Genomic DNA, 16,571 nt, shown 5'->3' on the forward strand with positions numbered 1-16,571 from the left:
TATGAGAGAGAGCTACTCTATATACAAAATATCTGGAGCTATATTTTTTATTAAATTGACTATAATTCTGAGTCAAGAAAAAGCAGGGTCCTGAAAATCCCAGCTTGACGGAGCAATGGGATTCAGGTCAAGAGCCCTATAAACCTGTTTCGTAAACTAGTTCATCCTACAGGAATTTAGAACATTCAAATATGTTAGAATGGATTTTAGGAATATGAGTCCATGGTGAATCTAAACCAAGCCTGCTACTGTGAAAGACAAGAGAGAGAAAGTGTTATACTGAAAGGACAGTAGACCTGTGGCTTACCAGTTCTCAGAAAGCTTAGTAAGTACCCATTGGACAATAAACTCACTGGACAGTCGGCTGCAATCAATTCCATGCAGTACTTCAGTCAGGCTCAGACTAAAGCATTGCTGCTCTCGTGTTCATTTGTACCAGGGCATGGGGAGCTTTAACACCAAGGATACTTCAGAGACAGCTGTGGATTTTGTTGTTGTGAAGAATATGGCCTTGCTCTGAAACGTTTATAAATAGATTCATAATCTTCAAAACCTTTACTAAACATTTTTTTAGCAGGGCAGAAAGCATAAAGTCAGCTGCTAATGCTAATATAAGCAATTTTGTGTAGATGAAGCGGTGTATGCAGGCACAAGATAATGCAGAAAATGCCAGGATCGTGGACTTCATTTCAGAATTGTTTTGGGGCTTGCCAGTAGAAGTTTAATATGTGGGCATATTTCTACTCCAGGAAGACTTCTGCGTGGCTCCTGTAGTGCGTTGTCTCGGTTGTTGGTTGTCATTTGAAGGGAAGTCTCTGTGTCCCTTCTTGTTTCTGTGGCATTCGTAACTTCGCTCTGGGATTTTGATTGACGTAAGGAACGCAACCTACTCTTTAGTAGGTAGGAATTATCTCGGGGTTTTGAATAGATTGAGAGTTGCTTTTTCTGGCGTCTACACCCTCCTTTCATACAACAAACTATCTGGAAATGAGTCACATAGCTCAGGTTGATGTAAGTAAACACTACACGCCTTTGCAGTTACTAACTGGATGCTTCGCTATCTGAGGGCAATCCTTGTTTTGATAAAAACACCCCTGTTGTTCTCTGAGTAGGGTGACCATTAGACTCTTGTCAAATATATATTTTTGGTTTACGTTCTGGTTATAGCAGCTTTTAATGACTTGTATAGCTCAGGGCAAGAAGGAAACAAGCATTATTCTGGAACCAGAAAAACATAGTTCTGTTTGTATTCACTGCAATTAATTTAATCAAAGATGGGCTTCCATATTTGGAAGTTATAATCCAGGCAGTCTTTGCAGTAGTTAAGGACTTTTAAGAGCTTGGCAATGGTGGTGTATGCCTTTAATCCTATCACTCAGGAGGGAGAGGCAGATGGATCATTTTGAGTTTGAGGCCAGTCTGGTTTGCAAAGGGAGTTTTAGAACTGTTACACAGACAAACACTGTCACAAAAAAAATAAATAAATAATATAAATATAAAAAACTTTGCAGTAATTTAGCCTCCTTGAAAATAAGTATAACAGAAAGAAATGATAGTTCAGAATTGAACCCTCCTCCAAATTTAAGCATTTTAATTATTAGTCTCCCCAAAAAATATGTGTATTACTCCTAGGTAATGAGATTACTGATACACAGAGATTAAAAACACACATGCATGCATGTGCATGCGCGCGCGCACACACACACACACATTTTTCAGTGGTGCTGTATGTTGACTTGAGTATGTTTAGCAAGTTCTCTATCACTGATCCTTAAGCCATGATTTCTTTTTAGTAATGAGTCAAGATCCTGCCTACTGTTTGCTGACAGTAGTTCAAGAAGGTTCATGTTAATGAATGGTACTGAAAATGAAAAACAGTAGCGATGGATGAGGAGAGAGAAATAACAAAAATTCTGGATCATGTGGGGATTTAAAAGTCAACAAAATGTGCTTTTTAATATTTATTTATTTATTTATTTATTTATTTATTTATTATACAATGTTCTGTCTGTGTGTATGTCTGCAGGCCAGAAGAGGGCACCAGACATCATTACAGATGGTTGTGAGCCACCATGTGGTTGCTGGGAATTGAACTCAGAACGTATGAAAGAGCAGGCAATGCTCTTAACCACTGAGCCATTGCTCCAGCCCCCCAAAATGTGCTTTTATTATAAGTATTTTGAACATTATTAAAGGGTTTGGTGATGGAAATATGATAACTTGATTTATGTCTAAAGTAATCCCTCTGGCAATAATATTCCAAACACCTGATGCAAGATGGAGCAAACACTCAAGTGTTGGGACCGTTGATATGCTACTGCCATAGTGGCAAGAGCTCTTTATGGTAAAGAGATTTCATCAGAATCCATGCTAATTTTGACTACAGCCAAAGGACTGTCTGAGGGGGTTGTAAGTGAGGCACGAGATTAGGAGCTCTCAGGAATAGCCCAGTGTTGCTGAATTGGTGCCTCTTAGGATGTAGAGTCAGCCCCTGAACAAAGAGGCTACAATCACAGATCCGAACTATCTGAAGAGATTCTCTACTGAACAAGTGCAGAGTATTTTATTGCTGTTTTCTAAACAGTGGAAATATAACAATTATTATATAATATTTATACCTTGTTAAGATTAAATAGTCCAACTATTATTTAAGGGACTTGAGAAAAGGCATATGAGCTATATACAAATCATGCACTATTTTGTGTATGGTATTTAGTACCCATAGGAGATCATAGAAGCAATCCCTGCCAAGGTATTGATGAGGGAGACAGTGAAAAGAGAGGAATAACAGAAGTACCAAGAGGGCTGTGGCAAGTTTTAATAGATTCTGCCAATTATTCACTCAAATGAGAAATTAAGAGGCAGAAATCTGAAGGTCAGATGAAGGTCTAAGCTAGAGCCATAGATGTTTCAGCAAACATTATGAGGTGGTTTCTGAAAGGTATGAGTCACTGAGCTTGTAAGGACAGGCATAGGCAAAGAACTCCATGGCCATGGCCACAGTAGGGGCACTAGCCACAGATGGACACAAACTCTGAACTTTAATATTGAATGAGATCTCAAGTCATTGGCTGAACTTGTTGGTTTTCAAGCACTCAGTAAGTGGCACTCTGGTCCCTATAGCTATTATATTACAGCTGGTGATTCTCTTTGGACAGAGATACTCCATTGGATGGGGATCATAAAGGCTGGTGAGGACATTGTATCAAATGAAAGGGAATAAAAGAAGCAGGGGTAAGTGTGACTTTATGTCTCACAGGCTGTGTGGGAACAGTGTATCAAGAAGGATAGAGCAGGAGCCAGGGTTAGATCTAGGAGACAAAACCTGAACATTGGTCAGTGAATTATTTTGCTGTCAAGTTTTCTGATGGAGGAAGGTCATTGGTTAATTATAATAAACCAACTGCTTGGCCTCATAGCTTAGAACATAGGGGGAGGAGAAAACAGAATAGGATGCTGTGCGGAAGAGGAAGTGAGGTCAGACTCTGCTCTGCTCCCGGGTAGACTCGACAGTTCTGCTCTGGAGCAGAGACACCATGCTCCACTCTCCCAGGATGGACAGAGGCTAGAATCTTCCAGGTAAGCGCACCTTGGGGTGCTTACACACATCATTAGAAATGGGCTAGTCCAGGTGCGAGAATTGGCCTGTAAGGGTTAGAGTTCATGGGCCAAGCAGTTTTTTAAATGAATACAGTTTGTGTGTTGTTATTTCGGGCATAAGCTAGCCAAGCGGCCGGGGTGTTGGGGACGCAGCCCCGCCGCTCTTATTTCAACAGTTTTCTGCTATATTTAAAGCAAATACCTAATTGGAGTAGCTTCAAAGACTGAAAATAAAACAAAAGTGGGTCTCTATTATTATTTCAAGGATATTCGGTGGGAAAAATGAAGGAAAGCTAGCAGTGGCACCAAATGATTTCTGTTACAGGAAAAACAAGGGTGTCTAGCATTCGTCTTCTCGGGGACAGCATCCAGAGCAAGAGAAAAGTCTGGCTGGAAAAGAAAGAGAGAAGAATGGTAACATGGATTTTAGAAGAAGAGAAAATGGAACCAAGAATACGCCTACTCGTGATTAGAATAAAAAGAAAAAATAGAGGCATGGTTGCAAATGAGAATTAAATGGCTGTGGGTGGTCCCTTGCTTTGTCAAGAATATACAGAGCGTGATTACCCATGGAAGGGAGCTGCCAGTGGTTTAAAGAGAAGCAGCCAGCCAGTGGTGGCTCAAGCCTTTAATCCCAGCACTCCCCAAGGCCAGCCTGGTCTACAGAGCAAGTTCCAGGAGAAACCCCGTCTCAAAAAAGCCACAAAATCAAAAACAGGCAGATGAGACTGTAACGGGAGAGCGAATGGTTTAGGTGATTCAGTTGGTCAGTGATCCGGTATTAGGCAATCTTTATGGCTTATCCTTTCTACGTGTATGATGTTCAGGATGTGATTGTACTCTAGACCTTCCAGCCACATTTTTGGACAGTGGGTCGACAGGTGAATTTAATCACCATGAGTAAAATAAAGCAAGGGTGTGCCATGAGACCAAATGATGCTTTGTCACAGTACAGCATGCCGTGTGCCAGTGACGGTGCAGAGGTGGGAAGAGAAAAGGGTGTGAGGCTCCACTAGACAGTGTGTCACAGTAAAGCATGCCACATGCCAAGTGAAGACACGAAGGTGGGAAGAGACAAGGTCATGAGATGACATCAAGCAGTGAGTGCATCACAGCAATGGCTCTGCCAGGCAACAAGTGGGACCTGTGGGTGGGACTAGATGAGGAAGCAGCGATGAAGAGAACATCAATGGTTGAACAAACTGTCTGAGCAAGCAGAATGCAGAGGAGCAACTGGAGTATTGGCAGAAGCATAGCAGGAAAGAGAAGACCAGAGATGAAGGTTCGAGTACTCTCTTCAGAAGAGAGGTGGAGAAACAACTACTGTGACTGGTTGTCACAGTTCAAAACTGACCACAAGTCCCTAAAGCAATGGGAAGCTGAGTAACTGAGACAGGAATGTGGCTATGCTATGGGACCAAGCTGCCAGAGGAGTCATTTATGTGTTAAGTGAACCATGCCCAAATCTAACCAAGGTTGAGAAGAACCAACTGGGAGACAAGTCCCAAAATTCCATGATACCTCCACGCTAAGTAAGTGCCTGCCACATGCCGCTAATGGAGTGATATTCTAGGCTGTGGAAGGAAGACAGATGTGATTGATTTTCATTTGAAATTGTCTAGCCTAATGATTAGTACAAACTGACACTAAAGAAATTAAGTCTTAATTGTATTATTTTCATCTCTGCTTGATGGGTCCTTAATGAGGGAGTTAATTTATTTGCATATAATTCCCTGCATTCTGGATGAATACTCGTCCTTTGGTGTTTGGCTTCAAACATTTAGTACAATAAACATAACAATTTAGAAATAAGCCTCTGAGGCTGGGGAAACTTAAAATTCCATGTGCAATGGCTGGTTTGGTTTCAACTTGACACAAGCTAGAGTCATCAGGAATGAGCCTCCCTCGAGAAAAGGCCTCTATGAAACCCAGCTGTAAGGCATTTTCTCATTTAGTGATCAGTGGGAGATGGCCCAGCCCATCGTGGGTGGTGCCATCCCTGGGCTGCTGGTCCTGAGTTCTATAAGAAGCAGGCTGAGCAAGCCATGGGGAGCAAGCCAGTAAGCAGTACCCCTCCATGGCCTCTGTATCAGTTCCTGTCTCCAGGATTCTATCCTGATTGAGTTCCTGTCCTGACTTCCTTCAGTGATGAACAGCAAGGCTAAAGTGTAGGTAAACCCTTTCCTCCCCAACATGATTTTTGGTCGTGATATCTCCTCACATGATGTGGGACGCCCTTCTGTATGCTGTGAGTATGTTTTATTGCCATTGGTTAATAAAGAAGTTGATTTGGCCAATAGCCAGGCAAAATAGATCCAGGAGGGAAATCCAAACAATGGCACAGGGAAAAAGAAGGTGCAGTTTGGGAGACACCAGCAGCCATCAGAGAAGCAAGATGTGAGATAAAAAGACATAAGACTCATGGTAAAATAAAGAATGATAGAAATGGGTTCATTTAAATTGTAAGAGCTAGTTAATAATAAGCTTGAGCTAATAAGCCAAACAGTTTGTAATTAATATTAAGCATTAGAGAGGATATTTAGGAACTGGAAAATGGGGGGAAAGACCTCCAGTTACAGCTGCAGAAACAGAAACCCTGAGACTCCATGGAAGCATTTTCTTCACTTACAACAGCTAGTTTTAGCATTAATAATGCAGCTGTTTCCTAATAATGTAGAAAATAATGATTAATCACATAAGTATTAAATAATATAAAATAAAGAAAACTTTCAAATATATCATAAAACACATTTTGCTTTTCTATTTATTGTCACACTATAATCATTATTCTGTAATTCCCAGGGTTTCTCTTTCTTTAAAGATTTATTTTTAATCAATCACTTGTGTGTGATGGCATGTGAATTTTGCACACAACCATAGATGTTCTTGAAGGCTAGAGGTGCTGGATCCCACTGTGCTGGTTACAAGCGCTTGTGATCCACCATACACTGGTCTTGGGAAGAGAATTTGAGTCCTCTGCGAGGATAGTCAATAAGCTTAGCTGCTGAGACGTCTCTCAGGCTGCTTGTGATTTCTCTTATATCAGTCATTTTAAAAACATGCATATAGTTTTGGTTTTTATTCCTAGGAAAGTCTGAGAAATATACCTTGTTTTTAAATGTGTAACTACCATACACACCTAGGACAAACCAATCAAATCTTCCTGTTTCCATCTACTACCTCCCTGTGCCTGCTCTGGTGGTCACTACTCTCCTTTACATTCATTAGATCTTATGTGCATACACTAGAAGGAATCCGGGGCACTTACCTTTCCATTTACAGTTTATGTAAGCTAACATAATGTTTTCTAATTCCACCCACTTTGTGGTAAATGGTGGAAGACTTCTTCCCCTGTTATTATAAAAGTTATTTTTTATTATTTTTGGAGGCTATTTCATGCATTCCCCCACCTCACACACACTGGCCTCCAGGCAGCTGAGGATGAGCTTAAACTTCTGATCCTCCTGCCTCTATCTCCTAAGTGGTGGTAAGATAGGCATTCGCCAACAGTTTATGTGGTGGCAGGGACTGAGCACAGAGCTTTGGGCATTCGGGTAAGAGCTCTGACAAACAAATCAGGTCAAGCCAGTCATCATTTTTGACAGAATGCTTTTGAAATGTAGCATTACTGTTTGGGGTCCTTTTTATAAATTCCTTGTTTTGACTCACACTATGTATCCAATGCTTCTTTATGTTTACTTTAAATCTTTTAGCATACTGATTATAGAAGTTTTCAAAACTCCTGTTTCCCCTCTCTTTATTTTGTGTCAATTTAATTGGTTGGTAGGTTGGTTCGTTGGTTGTTTTTTGGCTGCAATATGCCTGTGATCACTCGGTTAAAGGGTGGACATAAATACACAATGAAAGGACTGAAGTGAATAGGCACTTAACAGTATGGCAGTGTTGCAACTGAACTGGGTCTCAGCGATCAGTGAAGTCACACCTGGTACACAGGCCTGCAAACCCAGTCATCTAAGAGGCTGATGATGCAGGAGAATGTCCAGACGAAGGTTTTGACAGCCAAGGGAGATCCTGTCTCAAGATGGAAACAATGAAAGAAAAATATAGAAGTGGAAGCAGCACTCAAGTCAGAAGCGGGCAGTCAGGGTCAGGACACAGCACTGCGAACACCCATCCGTGTGAGAAGCATCAGGCAGCACAAAGTGGTGAAGCCCAAAGTCACGGCACAGTCATTTAACCTCCAGCAGACTGGCATTGGGTCACAGGTGGTATAGTTAGCACTAAACTCATTCCCTTCGTATCAGAAAAACAGTATTCTAATGCTTCCTTCCCCGAATAGCTTATCTGAAATGATTGAAATGATTTTTTTCAGTAGTAAAATCTTTCCTTTCTTCTTAATTAGGCACGTGCCCATGCATGATTCTGAATGGAACTTGTGAATGTTCTAGAGGTTTCATTAGAAGAGCCGGAGTTCCTTGCTCGCTCTGCGTTTTAAATCTTGACAAAATGGGCAAAGCCAATGTAGTCAGCACACATGATTTAATGCCCTTCAACTGAAGTGATCTCATACTTTATTCAAGATGACATTATATATAGTTAAAATTTTAATAAGTGACTTGGCATTACCTAACTAATTTTTCAGCCACTTTGTGGTCCTCAGGCTGAAGTTACCCACAAGTGTCACCTCCCAGTGTGGACTGCTTGTAATAAATGTGGATTGCATCTCTCCCTCTCATTTAGATTCAGGACACAGAGTTGTTACAAAGGGCAGCTTGTGACTCCAGCCCTGGAAATTCATTTTACATCAATTCTGACTGTTCCTGTTTGTCTCTCCACGCATAAGGCTTGTGATAAAGACATCCAAAGCGGAACAGAAGCCTGTAATTGTGGTGTTCTTTGGTATTTGTTAATCCTTCAGGTAGGATAACTATTTATTAAAATATAATTTGGACACTTTCCTAACGTGATGGAAAAAAATAGTATGCTTTTTTCTAGAATGTTTTGGGGGTCTTAGTCTACAACTCCCCCCAAAAGAACCATTTATTCTTAAGATTTATATGTATTTCTTGGACTCCAAAGGGAGAGAGAAATGTAGCCAGAGTTGAAGAAAAAACTACAATAACAAATTAAAGTGTCACTGAGCTGTGGATTTGACTTGAGCTTATCTTTTCAAGTCCCTGTATTCTCTCTTCCTGTAGACTGCTCTTCCTTGCTTTCCCCGCTACCCTGCGGAGACTGCCTGGTGGTTGCTGCGGTTGGAGGGCGATAATTACTTGCGCCTCCTTTCCCCAACAGGGAACCAATTTTAGAAATACAAGAATCAGACAGATGAATATAAAAATACCAGCTTTACCCCTTACTTGAAGACCCAGTAACAGGCTGTGAATTGGATTTAAGGCAAAATTGAATTTCTAGTACTTTCTACCTTGAATTAAACCCTCTCAAAGATATAAGGTCTCCCCCTTTGTAAGGACAGTCACCCCAAGAAGACAAAATTAAGCAGCTCCTAGAGAGGGAACAGTACACAAAACACTGTATTCTGTTTAATAAAAACCAGGGGACAGTGCGAGTCAAGGTCTCGCTTCTCCCTCTGCTCTGTTACAAAAGCAAAGATAGACTCTATGCAGAGAAAAATGGAAAGCAAGGATTCAAGGAAAAGCATTTTAGCATTTTTTTTTCTCAAAGAAATTATTAAATCTTAATTTTAAAAGGCAAATATGAGCCTGAAGGGATGGCTCAGCCGTTAAAGGCTAGGCTCACAACAACAACAACAAAAAAGAGTCAAATATGAAAATCATAATTGTTTACCTTGGGTAAGGTATCTTCACTTTTACTTCCTATATCCACACAAACATAAAGAGAAAGACATCAGGAAAACAATACCAGTCATAATTCTTTAAGTACACACACACACACACACCTTAAATCAATTAGGTAAAGACATATACAATGAAAACTTTAAGGTAATGAAAAATATTAAAGAAAATTCCAGAAGATGAATAGATTTTCCATGCTCATGGATCGCTAGGATTAATATTGTGGAAATGGGCACCCTACCAAAAATCAATCTACAGACTCAATGCAATCTCCAGCAAAATTCCTCACAGAAATTGAGAAACTAATCCTGACTATCATATGAAAGCACAAAAAATACAGGATGGCCAAAATCCCCTAAATGATAAAAATCTACTGGGACAATCACCATTCTTGATTTCAAATTATATATGGTGCTAAAGTAATGTAAACAGTATGGAACTGGTTCAAAATCCAGAGTCGTTGATTAGCAGAATGCAGTTGAAGACCCACACATAAACCCACCGTCCTACAGCCAGTGAATTTTAAATAGAGACCAACAATGCACAGTGAAGAAAAGGAATCTTCAACAAATATGCTTGGTTATTCTGGACATGTGAAGAATGAAATGAAAGTCTTATCTCTTAACCTGAAGAAACTCAACTCCAAATGGATCAAGGACCTTGTACTGGATACTTTTTTTTTGATCAGCATTCTTTGCTATCAGGGTAATGCAAATGAATACTACTTGACATTTCATCTTTATGTAGTCAGAATTTATAAGATTAAAAGAATAACTAATGATGATAACTCTGGTGTGGTTGGGAGAAAGGGGGCACTAAATATTCACTGCAGGTGAGTATGCAAATCGGCAAAGCAATTTTGAAATTTAGTGTCGCAATTCTTCCAAAAGCTAGAAATGAATTACCACATGATACAGCTATACCAATCACTCTTGGACATATACAGAAAAGATTCTATATCCTAACATACAGGTAACTGCAACATACAGAAACAGCTTATTCATGTTGGCTACTGTTCTCTTCACAGTAGACAGGAAACAGAAACGGCCTAGGTGCCTATGAACTGATGAATGGATAATGAAAATGGGGTATACTTGCACAATGTAATATTATTTTGCTGTTAAGAAAAATGGAATTATGAAAGATGCAGACAAATTGATGGGACTAGTAACTATCATTCTGTGTGAGGTAACGCAGACTCAGAAGGACAGATGTAGAAACTTCTTTAATTTGTTAGCTTTGAATCTTCAGATATATGTGGTCCATTTGGAAGACCTGTCAAGGTCAGGAAATTAGTAGAGTGCCCTAGGCAGGAGCCTTTCAAGAGAGAAGGAATAGAATACAATGGTTCAAGGGCTTAAAGATGAATGATGGAGCAGATGGATTAAATTGGGGTGGAGGATAGGAGGGTAGGACCGATATTTTTAGTAAGACTTGTATGAGATTTCCTGAGATTGAAACTGTCATTTCCAGAAAAGAATGAAGCATATATTGAATTAATTACTCACATGGAGAATAAATGGACAAAAAGAGAAAACATGCATTGTTGGTATGTATACCAGCAAGACAAGTTGTATAAGAGAAAGATAATATTGAGGTAATATGGGAGGCAACTTATTTTACTTTAATTTTATTTCTAAATTATAGAAGACGATTAAAGTCAGAAAGGATCTTGTAGGGAAAGTACAGCAATAAACATTCCGTTGTAACAAAGTATGTGATAGAAGCAAATTAAGATCTAGTAAATGGCTTGGCAGGTAAAGGTGTTGGCTGCCAAGACTGTTGCCTGAGTCCAACCCTGTGGTGGAAAGGCAGAACTAGGTGCTGAAGCTGTCCTCTGAACTCCCATAAATAAAAGTGCATTTTCTTAAAGTAGCAAGATAGTTTATGTTAGCTCATTGTTTCCGAAGTTTGCATTCACTGTATCCCGGCTCTGTTTCCGGTTCCTGGTGAGATAGAGCATCTCTGAGCCAGGGTATGACACTGTGAGGTTGCTCACTTCCTGAGAGCCAGAAAATACAGAGAAAGGGAGGGAGATATGCATTTCAGGACATGTGTCCAATGACCTGCTTCTTCCATCCAGGTCCCATCTGCATACAGAAAGTTCCTCAGTAGCCAATCTGTGAAGAGGATGTCTCTCTCCTGAGCCAGTCATCTCTCAACAGTGTCTACAGCTGGGCACCAAGTCTTTAGCACATGGGCTTTCTTCACGGGACATTTTTTTATCCAAACAGCAGTAAAAGAGACAGTAAAAGTGTCATTTAATAGATTTCCAGTGTACTAGGTGATGATATTCTAGGTACATTTAATTCTCACAATAATTGTTGAAGACTTGGATATATTAATGAGTGGTGGTGGTGGTGGTGGTGGTGGTGGTGTGTGTGTGTGTGTGTGTGTGTTCTTATGTGATAGAGTGCTTCTGGATGTCTCTGTCCATGAGAAAACCAGAGGCTGACATGAGTTATTTGTTCCTCCACCTTATTTTCTGAGACAGAATATCTCTCTGAATATGGAACTTAATGATTTTGACTGAACTGGCTATCCAGTAAGCTTAAGGACCAGCTGACTCTAACTCTACAGAGAAGGAATTAAAGGTACAAGTCATCATATGTGGCTTCTTATGTGCACCATAGGGATCAAACACAGGCTGATCAAACATGACTGAGTGACCAGTACGTTACTGTCTGAGCCATCATCCGGGTCCCTTATTTTTCTGAATACAGAGAACCCAAAACCCAGAAAGAACTCAGATATTAAATATCCTGTACAAAAGGCATGGCTTGTAAGTGACAGAGACTATAAAATGACAAGTGAGGAATTGCTCAGCATTTGACCAAGCCTGGACTTTAGAAGCCACACCTCCATCTTACCAAGTCCTTTCTAGAGAAGCTTCCGTTTATATGACCTTTGTAGTGGGCACAGCTGGAAACATGGAATGAATGTTCGGATTTCATTCTAACTACTTACAGTAAAAGTATACCCATCGCTGACTTTATAAGAACATAATAATACAATACGTGAGTTTGACTTTGATCTTGTCATTTCAACTCATAAATGGAAAAAAAAAATTTGGAGGTTGTGTTTTGGTGCCAGATAAAACTTGCCACCAAAATTCATTAGTTTACGGCTAGTCAACACTTCTCAACCATTTTCATAATTATACGTTGTCACATGATCTAATTCTAACCAATGACATGAGAAGGAACAAGGCGGAGCTTCATAGGTAAAAGCTTAAAACAACCTTGGTGTTCTCCTTTCCCTGTTGCCACAAAGTGAGACAATGACAAAGTCCTAGGAAGTCATGGGAACACAAGGAGAAAGGGTTCTGCGTATCTGACCCAATCAAGGGCATTTGCTTCACACTCCTGCATAAGAGAGAAACATTAATTGCAACCAATAATGTTCACCATCAAAATGTAGATAGCTTGGAATTAAAAACATTTGCTAAAGGAACTCATTGGTCATATACAATTGTGAACATAATATACACAGGCATTATACATGTACAGATAATAATTTAAAAAGAGAACATTAAAGTGAGAAGAGTAGGAAGGTGTTAAAGAGGAAGACAGGAGTGACAGTAATGTAGATCCAGTGAAATCCCCACCCCACCCCCACCCCCAAAAAAAAAAACGGTTTGGGGCAACATACCATATAGATCGCCTTCTCTGAGTCCGTTTCCTCAATAAAATAGAAATGCCAAAGACAAACATATAGTCATACTCCTGGATATTAACCTTCATCAGGCTATGAAAGGAGACAGAGACAGAGTCCCACGTTGGAGCACCGGACTACAACCCTAAGGTCCAAATCAGGAACAGAAGGAGACAGAACACGAGCAAGGAACTCAGGATCGCGAGTGGTGCACCCACACACTAAGACAATGGGGATGTTCTCTCGGGAACTCACCAAGGCCAGCTGGACTGAAAAAGCATGGGATAAAACCGGACTTGCTGAACATAGCGGACAATGAGGACTGCTGAGAAGTCAAGAACAATGGCACTGGGTTTTTGATCCTACTGCACATATTGGCTTTGTGGGAGCCTAGGCTGTTTGGATGTTCACCTTACTAGACTTGGAAGGAGGTGGGAGGTCCTTGAACTTCCCACAGGGCAGGGAACCCGGTCTGCTCTTCAAGCTGATAAGAGATGGGGAGTTGATTGGGAGAGGGGGAGGGATATGGGAGGCGGTGGCGGGGAAGAGACAGAAATCTTTAATAAATAAACAAACAAATAAATAAATAAATAAATAAATGAAATGCTTTCACTACATAAAATTATTATGAAAATTAAATTAAATAGTAGACATGAAACTACTTTGTACATAATATTCAGTAGGCAAACGTGTTACTAGGAGAATTCAAAACAATGTTTTGTTCTCAGTCTTCAGGCAAACATTCCCTTCGGTGTTTGTACCAACTTGATGCTGTCAAAAGGCTCCTGCTGCATCGATGTAGTAACACATTTTATTTGTTTGTTTACTCTGTGATGAAAAGTCTATTTCTTCCATCCCTGGCACTGGTGAAGGTAATACTGAAGCTCAGAATTCACCCAGAAGCCTCCAGGCTTTCACAGAGCAGATTGCGAGTCTCTTGACAAGTTTGTGATATTGGGTGTGCAGAGGAGAAAAGTGTGACCTGGGAGTGTTTCCCAGGGGCCCACTTGCAGCCTTGGTGTGACAGCAGTTGTTCTACCTGACTGGGAAAGTGTTCTGTCCTCATTTCTTCCTCCTTTAAATCTGTTTTCCCTTTCTGAAAGAGACTGCCCAGTGATGGACACATGGCTGTACTTCTGCGTTTGGGAAACTTAGAGGCTTGTATACTGAGTTTATATTTCTGCTTTTGAGGAAGAATGTCTGAGCTGACTACACAATTTAAAGATGCTAAAAGGTAGGAGATTCTTCGGAGATGTAAAACGACATGTACCCTCATCTCAAAAAGATCTACAAAAATAACTGCTAACTAGTGTTGGCACTGATTATTGAGAAATAGCCCCCTGCTCTTTTAATTTAACTGTTTGTTACTCTTTGCAAAGCCAAATAAACATTTATTTTTGGCTTTTGGTAGTATAACAATTTGAAATGCAAGTAAAAAGATTGGAAAGAACTCATCTTCCAGAGGGACTATTCTGTGTGTGAATTCAGACCCCCTAGGACTACTATAAGAAGCAAAGTGTAGCTGCATGCTTCAGTAATGCCCCTTCCATTCCTGATGGGGTAGAGACAGGATGGTCACTGAAGCCCTCAGTTTAGGGGCACATTCACAGAAACAGTTTCTTACAGGAATAGGGTAGAGGGTGATAAATTAAGACACTCAAAGTCCTATATTTCTTTAAAAAAGATAAAAAATATAAAATCATACAATTCATTAACATGTCGAAAGTATGTAGATAAATAATATGGTTATACACCAATCTAATAGATAGGATGTTAGATACATACTATTTTTTGTGCCTGTGTGATGTGGAAGTGTCATATATCAATCTGTTGATTTCATTGGTTAAGCAATAAAGAAACTCCTTGGCCCTGATAGGTTAAAACATAGGTGGGAGGAGTAAACAGAATAGGATGCTGGGAAGAAGAGGAAGTTAACTCAGACTCGACAGCTCTGCTCTCTGGAGCAGAGACGCCAGGCTCCACTCTCCCAGGCAGCTCCGACCCAGGATGGACATAGGCTAGAATCTTCCTGGTAAGCGCACCTTGGGGTGCTTACACAGATAATTAGAAATGGGCTAGTCCAGGTGCAAGAGTTAGCCTAGAAGAGGCTGGATATAATGGGTAAGCAATGTTTAAAAGAATACAGTTTGTGTGTTGTTATTTCGGGCATAAGCTAGCAGGCAGCCTGGGTGCTGGGGACGCAGCCCCACCGCTCCTATTTCAATACCTGTGTATGTATTTGTACAGGTGTGCTGTTTTGCAGTATTTTACTAGTGTAATGTGTTTATTCTCTTATTATCGAGCTGATTGGGGCATTTTTATGTAATGCTGGTCTAAACATGCATGTTGTCCTTGCCTGTTGCTTCCTAAGAGTACTGTGAGGATGTTGGGTATTTGTATAAGTTATTAGCCTCACGCTAGCTGTACCTTACACTGTCAATTGCTATAATCAAACCTAATCCCATGAGTCATCTCTTGCCCTTTTATCAGACAAGCTTTATTTCAAATGGAGTTATATTGAAGTATGTACCCCACTATGTCACCTATCATTATTTCTGACCACATAATGTGCAGATTGACTTTAGACCCAGGGATTCATAATGACGAAATCAGTGGGTTGCTAATTAGCATAACAAACGTGGGAAATGAAAGCCTCTGGTGAAGTCAGGACTGACGAAGGTAAGTAGTTTAGGCCAAATGTTTTAAACACACTCATACCACTATGTGAGGGACTTATTGGTTACTGGGAATAGCTATGTTTTCTCTAAGTTATATAATTTGCATCTAGAATATTATCAAACTTGCCTCCAGTAAACTGTAAATCAGACTGCCACCAAAGAGGGGGAGGCAGGGATCAACATCTGTCAGAGAACACAGGTTAGATAAGTTACTTCTTTCTTTTAAAGGATTTTCATTCAGTAACTGTCAATATGCGTGTCAGCTTTTGTCCGAGGTCGCTTCCTTTGAACTTCCTGGTGAGAGATGAGCTAGTCTCATCTCACTGAATCGCAGATGCCATACTCAGTAGTTCCTACTCAGCACAGCTCCTGGCCTCAGCACTGAACTAGAGTCTGCCAGCCCACTTCTGCCCATGCCCAGCCCTTTCATGCAGTGATTGTACATTTTCATGGCTTTGGTTCCTTATCACTGACTTCAGGCTCGACAAGTGGAACCAGTACGATCTTCAGCCACCTTATGAAGGTAGGATGTTTAGCTTGGCTCCTTTCAAATCTTGTATCAAATAAAAAATCAACACTGCATTTTTTTTACTGTTCAAAGGACTGTGTTTTTCTTGATTTCAAGAATTATTTTTTATCTTTATTTATTTAATTTATTTATTTATTAGGTCTTTTTTTGAGACAGGGTTTCTCTATGTAGCATTGGAGCCTGTCCTGGAACTCACTCTGTTGTTCAGGCTGGACTTGAACTCACTTGTCTCTGCCTCCTCATTCCTGAGGTTAAAGGCACATGGCTATTTCAAGAATAATTTTTAAGATTTCTGAAAAACAGTTATTTATTTTAATTTATTTGCATGTGTGC

This window comes from Alexandromys fortis, unplaced genomic scaffold (assembly GCF_014885135.2).
Source record: "Alexandromys fortis isolate MF-2015 unplaced genomic scaffold, M_Fortis_MF-2015_v1.1 scaffold_28, whole genome shotgun sequence".
Classification (NCBI taxonomy): Eukaryota; Metazoa; Chordata; class Mammalia; order Rodentia; family Cricetidae; genus Alexandromys; species Alexandromys fortis.